The sequence below is a fragment of the Schistocerca nitens genome, chromosome 6, assembly GCF_023898315.1.
Source record: "Schistocerca nitens isolate TAMUIC-IGC-003100 chromosome 6, iqSchNite1.1, whole genome shotgun sequence".
Lineage (NCBI taxonomy): Eukaryota > Metazoa > Arthropoda > Insecta > Orthoptera > Acrididae > Schistocerca > Schistocerca nitens.
In genome coordinates this window covers 683,418,615-683,431,455 of record NC_064619.1, presented here as the reverse complement: position 1 = coordinate 683,431,455, position 12,841 = coordinate 683,418,615, and the positions used below count along the sequence as shown (strand labels likewise).

Below are 12,841 nucleotides of genomic sequence, written 5' to 3'. Positions count from 1 at the left end.
CCAATTCTCTACGCTGGCCTACGGCTCGTTGTCTTGTGCCGAAATGTTGTCTTCATAACCAGCGGTTCATGTGACCTGAGCTGAAACTCAGAGGGAGACAATTACGGGCTGTATTGTGGGTACTCTCACATTTCCATTTGAAAACGATGCAGGAGCGTCTTCATTGCCCCTGCAGAATGCGGCTGAGAATTGTCTTGAAGACGAAACAGCACGACAGTTATGTAATGTTAGCTGCATAGCTTCAGGGGAAATTTCTCACCAGGCCCCCGTACTTGGCGGCAGACACTATTTTCTAGACATCTTTACGCACTCACTGCGAGCTCAGAAATGAGAAGAGCGACGTGATGCTAACTGGGGTTATACTAGAGACACTACCCAACACATCTGTGCAAAGCTTTATCGGATTTTCATAGTCGTTTCCATTTCGTGACCGATCGGACCTTACTTTCGGAATAGCCCTCGTAATTATGAGAAACTTCGGTCCCGTCTGATAATAAGGGTAAGTTCCTGTGTGTCTCTTTATTACGGAGATGGAACACTCTTACATGTTACTTAAAAATGCACATGCACAATCGCAACCGCCTGAAACATTTTTTTAATAGAAGTTTGCCGGTTTCGGTCGGTTTTAGACCATCTTCAGAACTACTACCGCCGGCCGGGGAGGCCGAGCGGTTCTAGGCACTACAGTCTGGAACTGCGCGACCGCTACGGTCGCAGGTTCGAATCCTGCCTGGGGCATGCATGTGTGTGATGTCCTTAGGTTAGTTAGGTTTAAGTAGTTCTAAGTTCTCGGGGACTGATGACCTTAGAAGTTAAGTCCCATAGTGCTCAGAGCCATTTGAACCAGCCAGACCTACTACCATGATTGTAGACAGTGACAATGAACGAAGCAGTTGCTATGACTCCACGAACGCTAACTGTTGAGCAGTTTACCTGAGTTTGGTTGGAGTTTCTGTTTGCAAATTTACTCCTTCAGTATGGTGAGGTCACCTGCGAGTGTGCTTTCACAGTTCTTGATATCTTTTTTCTGACATATTAATGCAAGGCCGTCTGCATACTTGATTTCCATGGGGACAGCATGTGGAATGTCGCGGACATTTAGTTTAAACAAATTAATTGTCTGAAATTTAGAAATGAAAATACCAAAAAAGTTACGAATGTGACGAAGATAGCATACACTGCATCAAAGATCTCTTCAAAGTGTGTGTTTTAGTACTACACTACTGGCCGTTAAAATTGCTACACACAGTTTCCAACCGATTTGTCATACACAAACAGCAGTTGACCGGCGTTGCCTAGTGAAACGTTGTTGTGATGCTTCGTGTAACGAGGAGAAATACGTACCATCACGTTTACGACTTTGATAAAGATCGGATTGTAGCCTATCACGATTGCGGTTTATCGTATCGCGACATTGCTGCTCGCATTGGTCGAGATCCAATGACTGTTAGCAGATTATGGAATCGGTGGGTTAAGGGGTGTCATACGGAACGCCGTGCTGGATCCCAACGCCCAACATTCTCCAGATCTCTCACCAACTGAAAACGTCTTGTCAATGGTGGCCGAGCAACTGGCTCGTCACAATACGCCAGTCACTACTCTTGATGAACTGTGGTATCGTGTTGAAGCTGCATGGGCAGCTGTACCTGTACTAGAGATGGGCAAAACTGTTCTTTTCAGAGATTGGATCAGAATTGTTCACTCCCTGAAATGAATTAGCTCTTTGTCATGACTCACCACTCATTTACAATAGAAAATAAATGGAAGGCACATTGCCCTTTAAACTTGGTTTATTCCAGTACTATACCTGTATTTTGATCTTATTTGATCCTATTTTGAAGTAACACAGATAATGAGTAAGAATTTTGTATTGTTTATTGGAATTTCCACGATATGACAAAGTTTTTGATTATTGATTTATTTTGCACTATCGTGGTTTTTTGGGTGATCGGAAATTGTTGTAACTTGAGATTTACATTAACAATATATTTGGCTATAATGTATTAAAATTTCATTAACCTCATACAAATACATCGAAAGCCATATATTTTTAAAGTGAACGTTTCCTTCCGAAGACGCCTAAAATCGCAAAATCCGTACCAGAATAAGAAAAAAAATATAAATTTGACAGTAAAACGAAAGTGCTGCATATAGCCTTACGCAGAATAAAACAAGGAAAATATTGGTGTATCACATTTTGCGATACGTTTATCGGTTCGTTCGTAATTAAAGCGTAAATTCGAGTGTCCATAATAAAAATCCTATAGTAAGAGGAGTCATCAGGAACCTAATCTAATCAGTTTAACCAAATAAAAATAAAATAAAAACAATTGATGTATACATAACATAATAATGTAATATACATAGCGGTATTACTACGAAGAACAATATCCAGTAGGGACGAACTCCGATGCAGAGGCGCTGAGTCGAGCAGGTCGAGCTGCGAGCTGTATTGCTGCGTGAGCTGAGGCCGCAGAGACCAGAGTGACACCTGAGTCGCTTTGCTCAACGCTCTGGCTAGAGTCGAGACGGTGGGGTGAGCGGTGAGCGGGCGAGTTCCGAGGGTGGGGGAAGCGGTGAACTCACCCGCTCCGAGACAAATCGTCCGCTCCCTTGCGAGCAGGTTGTTGCAAGTAGTTCCTATGTTATCCGCTAGGTGGCTCTCTGTCCTGTTGCTCGCATCAACTGCCCAGAGGGCAGGACGTGCGACTGAAACGATCGCCGACAGAGTGCGATGCTAAGTTAAGCTGCGCCAGACACTGCGCGCGGCAGAGGACGCACAGAGACGGCACGGCATATGTGAAACACAAAATCCAATGGGGCACTGCACAATGCAGGCAGCCAAGGTAGAAGCAGGGCAGAGGCCGGCGCTGGCTGTGTTGTGTGGCGTGCAGCGTGCTCTGACCAGCAGAGGCCCCGCTGATATGTTCCACTGATATGTTCCGTCTCTCTCTCTCTCTCTCTCTCTCTCTCTCTCTGCTGTGGGAAACGTTTGGAGCTACCGTTCTTTTTTTCAGAATCACTGATTGTTCACTCTTTTGAAAGATTCAACTCTATGAATTAGTTCAAGAGCGGATCCCCCATCTCTAACCTGTACACGCCATCCAAGCTCTGTTTGACTCAATGCCCAGGCGTATCAAGGCCGTTATTGCAGCCAGAGGTGGTTGTTCTAGGTACCGATTTCTTAGGATCTATGCACCCAAATTGCGTGTAAATGTCATCGTATGTCAGTTCTAGTATAATATATTTGTCCAATGAATACCCACCGAGCGAGGTGGCGCAGTGGTTCGACACTGGACTCGCATTCGGGAGGACGACAGTTCAATCCCGCGTCCGGCCATCCTGATTTAGGTTTTCCGTGATTTCCCTAAATCACTCCAGGCAAATGCCGGGATGGTTCCTCTGAAAGGGCACGGCCGACTTCCTTCCCCGTCCTTTCCTAATCCTATGAGACCGATGACCACGCTGTCTGGTCTCCTTCCCCAAACCAACCAACCAACCAATGAATACCCGTTTATCATCTGAATTTCTGATTGGTGTAGCAATTTTAATGGCCAGTAGTGTATTTGTTCTGGTAAACTGCAGGGAAATTTGACGTCGGGAGATAACTAAGCTGCCTATAGATTTCATCTTGAAGTTAGGTTCTGATGTTATTTAGTACCTGAGTATGAGACGTGAAGATGACGCAGTATGTAACTGTCTTGTTAGCGTGTGATATTTCCCCCACCGCCCGACGCCTCCTGCTCTGTTGGGTGTCCTAACAGACTGATCCGTAGTGTAGATCGAGGTGTAGGTTAGTTCCGATCGAGAAATATCGCAGCCTTCCTCACTATGGAAACCACGAGCCGCGCCTGGAGTAGAATAATAGTAAAGTAAATTGGTCGAAGTTTTTGTTCGTTAATGATAAAACTAAAAAGAAACACTTCAACCACTACAGAAAGCCGTGGATGTGGAATCTTGTACAGCAAACGACAAGAAGATAAGTATATCCGTGGGAGTTGCGGATTTGGGAATGTACGTTATTAGTGGGAGCTCGAAATAATGTCATTTAAAATCAGGTACAGGTGGATCGCGGGCTGTATAAAAGATAATCGTGTGGCTGACGTTCGAGCAGCTATGCAAATGTCGGTGGCAGGTAATCCGCAGCCCAGGGAGGGGCGGGGTGCGGAGGAGGCGCGCCCAAGTTGGCGGCATGCCCCGTCGCAGTGTCGAGCCGCCCCCGCGTCGCAGATTAACCGCCGGGGGCGGCGCGTGTTTCCCCGGCGGACACGGGTCCGGTCCCCCGGCATCAGCGTTGCAAATTGGGCCCCGCTCGGGCCGACCCGGCCGGGCGCTCTTTCAGAGCGCGGACAAAGGGCTGCCTTTAATTAGGGCGTAACCTCCGCGAATTACTCGCTGCGCCCTCGGGGGACGCAGTCGCCGCTTCTGGCCCACTGGAAGGACCCGGCGCGATTACAGTCCCCTCTAAACCGCCGAGCTCTCCTGCGCGATTTGCGGTTTAGCGGCCTCGAGGACCGGGCCTGGACCGTCTCGCGAATAGTGCAGACCCCCGGAACATCGGAGCACTGTCATCTGTCAGTAGGACGGCCGCGGATGTCCAGCTCTGGACGCACGTGTCCCGTGTGTACCAGGCACTGTTCGATGGGACGGCCATCTGCATCTCGTGAATCGCTGAAATCGAGTCCCTTGAAGTTTTTTGCCATATTGAACCCTACTTTCCTTGTGTAAGGTAGGAAGGATTGTGCTGAATAACACCACGATTCTGTGCTTTCGACTGTACTTGCCCAAAACCGAAGGAAGCTTTATAGAGTTCCTTTGGAAGAAAACAGTAAACTGAGTGAAACTTCCTGGCAGGTTAAAACTGTGTGCCCGACCGAGACTCGAACTCGGGACCTTTGCCTTCCGCGGGCAAGTGCTCTACCAACTGAGCTACCGAAGCACGACTCACGCCCGGTACTCACGGCTTTACTTCTGGCAGTACCTCGTCTCCTACATTTCAAACTTCACAGAAGCTCTCCTGCGAACCTTGCAGAACTAGCACTCCTGAAAGAAAGGATACTGCGGAGACATGGCTTAGCCACAGCCTGGGGGATGTTTCCAGAATGAGATTTTCACTCTGCAGCGGAGTGTGCGCTGATATGAAACTTCCTGGCAGATTAAAACTGTGTGCCCGACCGAGACTCGAACTCGGGACCTTTGCCTTCCGCGGGCAAGTGCTCTACCAACTGAGCTACCGAAGCACGACTCACGCCCGGTACTCACAGCTTTACTTCCGCCAGTACGTCGTCTCCTACATTCCAAACTTTACAGAAGCTCTCCTGCGAAGCTGTGAGTACCGGGTGTGAGTCGTGCTTCGGTAGCTCAGTTGGTAGAGCACTTGCCCGCGGAAGGCAAAGGTCCCGAGTTCGAGTCTCGGTCGGGCACACAGTTTTAATCTGCCAGGAAGTTTCATATCAGCGCACACTCCGCTGCAGAGTAAAAATCTCATTCAGTAAACTGAGTACTCAACATCTGGTAAACAATATTGGTCTGCTGGTAAATAATAGCTGTTTCTACACAGTCCAGTCACATTTATGTCTGCCGGCCGTGGTGGCCGCGCGGTTCTAGGCGCTTCAGTCGGGAACCGCGCGACCGCTACGGTCGCAGGTTCGAATCCTGCCTCGGGCATGGATGTGTGTGATGTCCTTACGTTAGTTAGTTTTAAGTAGTTCTAAGTTATAGGGGACTGATGACCTCAGGTGTTAAGTCCCATAGTGCTCAGAGCCATTTTAACCACATTTATGTCGCCACCGCCTATATTCGAAGCCCATGTGGAATAACCACTCGCAGACGGTAGATGGCATCACTAGCAATGCTATGTATATAAAGCGTGTCTGAGAGAGACGGGAAATAGCACACTCATTGTCGTAATGCGGAAACGAAGAGACTTATCTGACGTAAAAAAGGACCTGAGCATTGGCTTTTGAGCCAAGGGTGCGAGATTTTCCGAAACGGCTGTCTCTAATGCCCCGCCGTGGTTAGACTATACTGTGCATCGCACAGTGGCGTTATCTAAAATCGGACCCGAGGTAACTGTGGTGCAACCCGGGCTGTAGATAACAGACAGCCGTGTATGGGCGAATAGACACGCAACTGTTGAGCAACTGTCCACCCAGGTAAACCAAGCGGCTGCCGTCAATGCTTCCTCTAGGGCTGTTCCGCTAACGTTGCCGCTTACGGGCCTTCGCAGCAGACGTCTGGTTCACGCACCAGTGCTGACTGCTGTTTATCGTCGATGTAGGGTAGAATCTGCACGTCAGTACCGCATATGGACGTTCACTGAGCCGTGATGGACGGCCTTTTCAGGTGAGTCACGTTCAAAGAGAAAGCTTTTGACAACGTTAACTGGAATACTCTCTTTCAAATTCTGAAGGTGGCAGGGGTAAAATACAGGGAGCGAAAGGCTATTTACAATTTGTACAGAAACCAGATGGCAGTTATAAGAGTCGAGGGGCATGAAAGGGAAGCAGTGGTTGGGAAAGGAGTGAGACAGGGTTGTAGCCTCTCCCCGATGTTATTCAATCTGTATATTGAGCAAGCAGTAAAGGAAACAAAAGAAAAATTCGGAGTAGGTATTAAAATTCATGGAGAAGAAGTAAAAACTTTGAGGTTCGCCGATGACATTGTAATTCTGTCTGAGACAGCAAAGGACTTGGAAGAGCAGTTGAACGGAATGGACAGTGTCTTGAAAGGAGGATATAAGATGAACATCAACAAAAGCAAAACGAGGATAATGGAATGTAGTCAAATTAAATCGGGTGATGCTGAGGGGATTAGATTAGGAAATGAGACACTTAAAGTAGTAAAGGAGTTTTGCTATTGAGGGAGTAAAATAACTGATGATGGTCGAAGTAGAGAGGATATAAAATGTAGACTGGCAATGGCAAGGAAATCGTTTCTGAAGAAGAGAAATTTGTTAACATCGAGTATAGATTTAAGTGTCAGGAAGTCGTTTCTGAAAGTATTTGTATGGAGTGTAGCCATGTATGGAAGTGAAACATGGACGATAACCAGTTTGGACAAGAATAGAAGCTTTCGAAATGTGGTGCTACAGAAGAATGTTGAAGATAAGGTGGGTAGATCACGTAACTAATGAGGAGGTATTGAATAGGATTGGGGAGAAGAGAAGTTTGTGGCACAACTTGACTAGAAGAAGGGATCGGTTGGTAGGACATGTTTTGAGGCATCAAGGGATCACAAATTTAGCATTGGAGGGCAGCGTGGAGGGTAAAAATCGTAGAGGGAGACCAAGAGATCAATACACTAAGCAGATTCAGAAGGATGTAGGTTGCGGTAGGTACTGGGAGATGAAGAAGCTTGCACAGAGTAGCATGGAGAGCTGCATCAAACCAGTCTCAGGACTGAAGACCACAACAACAACAACAACACGTTCAAGAGCTCCGTCGAACAGATGGCCGTTGGCGTGTACAGCGTGAAACGTCTGAGATCATACACCCTGCAACCAGGAGCGAGCGTTACGTTCTGGAGAATGCTTCCGTGGCATTCTCTGAGTGATCTCGTAATTATGAGAGCCACAACGGATTAACTCTAGTATGCATTTATTCTTGACGACTATGCCCGCACCTACATGCAGCTAGTTTTCCCTCGGCACGATGGCAGGGCAGTGCAACATGTCACACAGCTCGACGCCTATATCTGTGGTTCGAACACCACCAGGTTGAGTTTACCCTAATTCCCTGACTATCAGACTCACCGTCCTGTGGCCTTCTCCACCAGACATCACGGCGCCTAGAGTATCAGCAACCAAACTGACAGCCTTCAGCCGCGGGTTGCCCGCTTCGCAGGCACACCGAAGCACTACACAACCGACAGGCAATATTGATGAACGACGACAACAGCAACAACAACAACAACAACAACAACAACACTGCAAAGACACCAGCGGCCACCAGGGGCCACTACTGGCCCACATAAACATCGGGAAGAGGTCGTGCAGATCCCGGAACTATTATCACACGTCAAACCACGTGATGGAAAATAGTGCCGAGGTACTCATCCGCTGAAGCGCTATAAAGGCCGGCGCTCGGCCGCAAATTGGCAGTTCATCGACCGCCAGGAGACGTGGTTAGCTGCCTCCCTGGCAGCCCGGCTTGGATCTTCTCGCTGATCTCTGGATTAGGCTTGGTATATCGGAGAAGTCTCTGGCGGCGATTAGTAGGAAATTATTTCTGTTGTGTTCTATATTATTCTTGTATTTAGTTGTGATTCGAAGACGGATCACTATTTTGTGTTCGTATTGTACTTGGAGAATTCGTTTTGGTTAACTGAACAGTCCAATAAATTGTTTTTGGACTCTGATCGTTAGTTTCCTCTGGTTAAGCAGACATATCACCCCGAATTTAAACACAATCGGGAATTTGTGGGACCATCTCGGTCTGGCTGTTCGTGCCACGGTTCCTCAGCCGTGAAACCTAGAGCAGATGGCCGCCGCACTGGAGTCGGCATGGCCGCACATCTCCCTGTCCGTACCTAACAGAACCTCACTGACCCTCGTCCTGCACACCTCACAACGGTCTGCCCTGCAAAAGGTGGCTATTTAGGCTACTGACGTAATGTCACATTAATGTGACACAACAGTTTACTTCCGTTCATAATCTAATGACTTGTGAAGAGAAGCATAGTTATTACATACATCCTCAAGGCAAGAAACAGTAACACCATCTTGTTTTAACATGCAGCGTAAACAGTTTTGTCACTGCTTTCATTCCTGCGTTCGTATTTAATGTGCAGGTACGATCACAATTGTACAAAGTTCAGAACCTAAAAATGGTTCAAATGGCTCTGAGCACTATGGGACTTAACATCTGAGGTCATCAGTCGCCTAGAACGTAGAACTACTTAAACCTAACTAACCTAAGGACATCACACACATCCATGCCCGAGGTAGGATTCAAACCTGCGACCGTTCAGAACCTCTGTACAGTCAACTACACTTGACTTACCTGTCAATTACATTGCAGTCAAGGTATTCACGTGTGACATGCTAACCATCGACCAAGGATACCGTTGATTACTTGTACTTAGGTAACAAGATACAGTACATAGTTTTTCCCATTATTCATAATTAATTTGTTTTCGATATTACTATGGAATTTCTTCTTTAAAATATACAACTCTTACTATGTGCAGCAGCATGTACTTTTAGTATTGGAGGGCAGCGTGGAGGGTAAAAATCGTAGAGGTAGACCAAGAGATGAATATACTAAGCAGATTCAGAAGGATGTAGGTTGCAGTAGGTACTGGGAGATGAAGAAGCTTGCACAGGATAGAGTAGCATGGAGAGCTGCATCAAACAAGTCTCTGGACTGAAGATCACAACAACAACATGTAACATACCTCCTCTCTATCTTGATAACAAATGAACGATTGTGGTGGTTGTGTACTAAAATAATTTAAGGAGGAAAACTATAATCTGTTGTCTTATTTAAACGCTGCCGCCACAGATGTACCGCTGTTTTATTAGTATACGGTTTGATGTAGTCAGATAACACACACATGTTCAGAAAAAAAACAGAACACCATAAAAGACTAGAGATAAGACGTTGATATTCACAGGACATGTACATCAGTATGTTCCGCAGAAATTATTAGCATTTCAGTCACCTCGTTCCAGCATATGTCCTGTTGCCTAGTAGGCACGGGGTCCGCCATGGGCCGTAATCATTTGTTCCATGCGTGACGGCATCGATGCGTATAAGGTGCAAATTGTGTGCTGTGGTATAGCCACCCATGCCGCATTTACTTGGTGCTGCAATCACCTGGTTCCAGAGTTCATCTGTGATGGTCGTTTCACCATATCCTATAGATTTGCGATTGATGACCCGTCTGGTCATCTGTATGCCATCCTGTGACACCAAGAAGGCACGTGCTCTTACAGCAACATGTGATCGTGCATTGTCTCTCTGAAAAATGGAGTCTTAGATGTTGTGCAGGAAGCACGGGTCACAGGATGGCATTCTTGTAGGTCACAGTAGTCACAGTGGCCTAGACACTTACCAACAGCGATTTTTGGCTGCACCCAATAATACCCCATACTATAAGGCCTTATGTAGGGGCTATATGTCTTGTATGAATACAGTTACTGTGATGTCGCTCCCGCAGTTCGCGGCGAACCGAATTGCGACCATCGTTTTCAAACAAACAGAATTTGGTTTCGTCAGAAAACACTATCTGATGTAATTTCTGTCCCCAGTGACGTCACCCAATACTCCATTGCTGTCTAGCATGTTTCTGCACATTCGTCAAAGGTAAGCGGAGAAGTAGACGACGCGCACGTAACCCATGCCGTAATAAACGGCGACGGACTGTCACTCCTGATAGTGGATGTGTTACACTGTTCCACTCTTGCGCCAGAGCCGATGAGGACTCAGATCTGTCCCGCACTACCATTCGGATGAGGTATCGATCTCCTCAGGAAGTGGTCTGTGTGGTGCGACCTGACTCTTCTCGTCGTATTCTGCGGCCTTCCGTGAATATTCCGCACACACCGGTAGCACTGCCGGAACACGTTGTCCCACACGAGCAGCAAATTCCCGGATGGATGCATCACATTCTCTCAACCCAATAATGCGCCCTTTTTCAGAGTCACTGATTTGATGGTACTGTTTGCCCGCGCATACCTTCGGTTTATAGCGACAACGAGAGTCGCAAGCACATTTTGCTGGCAGATGCTGTTATGCCGTGTTATCGGTGTTGACCTTGAACCCGCGGGCCGATATGGTTCAAATGCTAATCGTGCGGAACATTCTAATGCAACACATTTTTTTTCTCGGCCAATTTTGGTTGAAAAAACCGGAAATTTCTTGTGGAATATTTTCAAACATTCCCGCTTCGTCTCGTATAGTTTCATTGACTTCCGACAGGTGGCAGCGCTGTACGGAGCTGTTAAAATGGCGTCTGTAACGGATTTGCGTTGCAAACAACGGGCAGTGATCGAGTTTCTTTTGGCGGAAAACCAGGGCATCTCAGATATTCATAGGCGCTTGCAGAATGTCTACGGTGATCTGGCAGTGGACAAAAGCACGGTGAGTCGTTGGGCAAAGCGTGTGTCATCATCGCCGCAAGGTCAAGCAAGACTGTCTGATCTCCCGCGTGCGGGCCGGCCGTGCACAGCTGTGACTCCTGCAATGGCGGAGCGTGCGAACACACTCGTTCGAGATGATCGACGGATCACCATCAAACAACTCAGTGCTCAACTTGACATCTCTGTTGGTAGTGCTGTCACAATTGTTCACCAGTTGGGATATTCAAAGGTTTGTTCCCGCTGGGTCCCTCGTTGTCTAACCAAACACCATAAAGAGCAAAGGAGAACCATCTGTGCGGAATTGCTTGCTCGTCATGTGGCTGAGGGTGACAATTTCTTGTCAAAGATTGTTACAGGCGATGAAACATGGGTTCATCACTTCGAACCTGTAACAAAACGGCAATCAATGGAGTGGCGCCACACCCACTCCCCTACCAAGAAAAAGTTTAAAGCCATACCCTCAGCCGGTAAAGTCATGGTTACAGTCTTCTGGGACGCTGAAGGGGTTATTCTGTTCGATGTCCTTCCCCATGGTCAAACGATCAACTCTGAAGTGTATTGTGCTACTCTTCAGAAATTGAAGAAACGACTTCAGCGTGTTCGTAGGCACAAAAATCAGAACGAACTTCTGCTTCTTCATGACAACGCAAGACATCACACAAGTCTTCGCACCCGAGAGGAGCTCACAAAACTTCAGTGGACTGTTCTTCCTCATGCACCCTACAGCCCGGATCTCGCACCGTTTGGCCCAATGAAGGACGCAATCCGTGGGCGGCACTACGCGGATGATGAAGAAGTTATTGATGCAGTACGACGTTGGCTCCGACATCGACCAGTGGAATGGTACCGCGCAGGCATACAGGCCCTCATTTCAAGGTGGCGTAAGGCCGTAGCATTGAATGGAGATTACGTTGAAAAATAGTGTTGTGTAGCTAAAAGATTGGGGAATAACCTGGTGTATTTCAATGCTGAATAAAACAACCCCTGTTTCAGAAAAAAAATATGTTGCATTACTTATTGAACTGCCCTCGTACACGTCATGTGAATATGAACGTCCTGTCTCGTCGTTCAAGGTGTTCTGTTTTTTTCTGAACATGAGAGCATATTTTTCCAACGCTATGTCTGCTTCCACTTTTTGTTGTTGAAAATTCGAGACGTTCAGTTGAGAGATTGTGCTCTAGGTGAGATTTCTGAGTTCACTTCTTTCAGGAAGACAGCTAAAAACACTGCAGCGGTCAATGTGTAAGCAGTAGCACCCTAGGCCCAATATGGCTGCTACCTCTAAGTTGGCCATACGTCTTCTACACGTAGGTTTGATTTACCAATGCCGCGCGGGGTTGCCGCGCGGTCAGGGGCGCCTTGTCACGGTTCGCGCGGATCTCCCCGTCGGAGGTCCGAGTCCTCCCTTTGGCATGGTTGAGTGTGTTGTCCTTAGGGTAAGTTGGTTTAAGTTAGCTTAAGTAGTATATAAGCCTAGGGACCGATGACCTCAGCAGTTTGGTCCGATAGGAACTTACCACAGATAGATTTACCACTCTTCCCTCCTTGTGACGAGCAACATTTCCTGGTACTTGAAATATAACCATTAGGAACCACCTACTTGACCTAATCTAAGAAATACAGAAAAGTGAGTGGAGGAGATAATTTTTCATTACTTTTAAATCAGTCATCTCTCGTTCAGAACGTCAGTAGTTGTCAGTTGTTATAAAAGTGTTATCTGTAGCCACTGTCAAAACCGTTTAACAGCTGTAAAGCTGT

At 47.0% G+C, this 12,841-nt stretch overlaps 3 non-coding genes across 3 annotated transcripts; 1 reads left to right on the top strand and 2 right to left on the bottom strand.

Annotated features, from left to right (window-relative positions):
- Positions 1 to 4,865: 4,865 nt before the first annotated feature.
- Trnap-cgg (transfer RNA proline (anticodon CGG)) lies at positions 4,866 to 4,940 on the bottom strand. The gene has a single exon. It is a non-coding gene; the product is annotated as a tRNA-Pro (tRNA).
- Positions 4,941 to 5,166: 226 nt separating this feature from the next.
- Positions 5,167 to 5,241, bottom strand: Trnap-cgg (transfer RNA proline (anticodon CGG)). The gene has a single exon. It is a non-coding gene; the product is annotated as a tRNA-Pro (tRNA).
- A 108-nt stretch (positions 5,242 to 5,349) lies between these two features.
- Positions 5,350 to 5,424, top strand: Trnap-cgg (transfer RNA proline (anticodon CGG)). The gene has a single exon. It is a non-coding gene; the product is annotated as a tRNA-Pro (tRNA).
- The last annotated feature ends 7,417 nt before the right edge of the window (positions 5,425 to 12,841 follow it).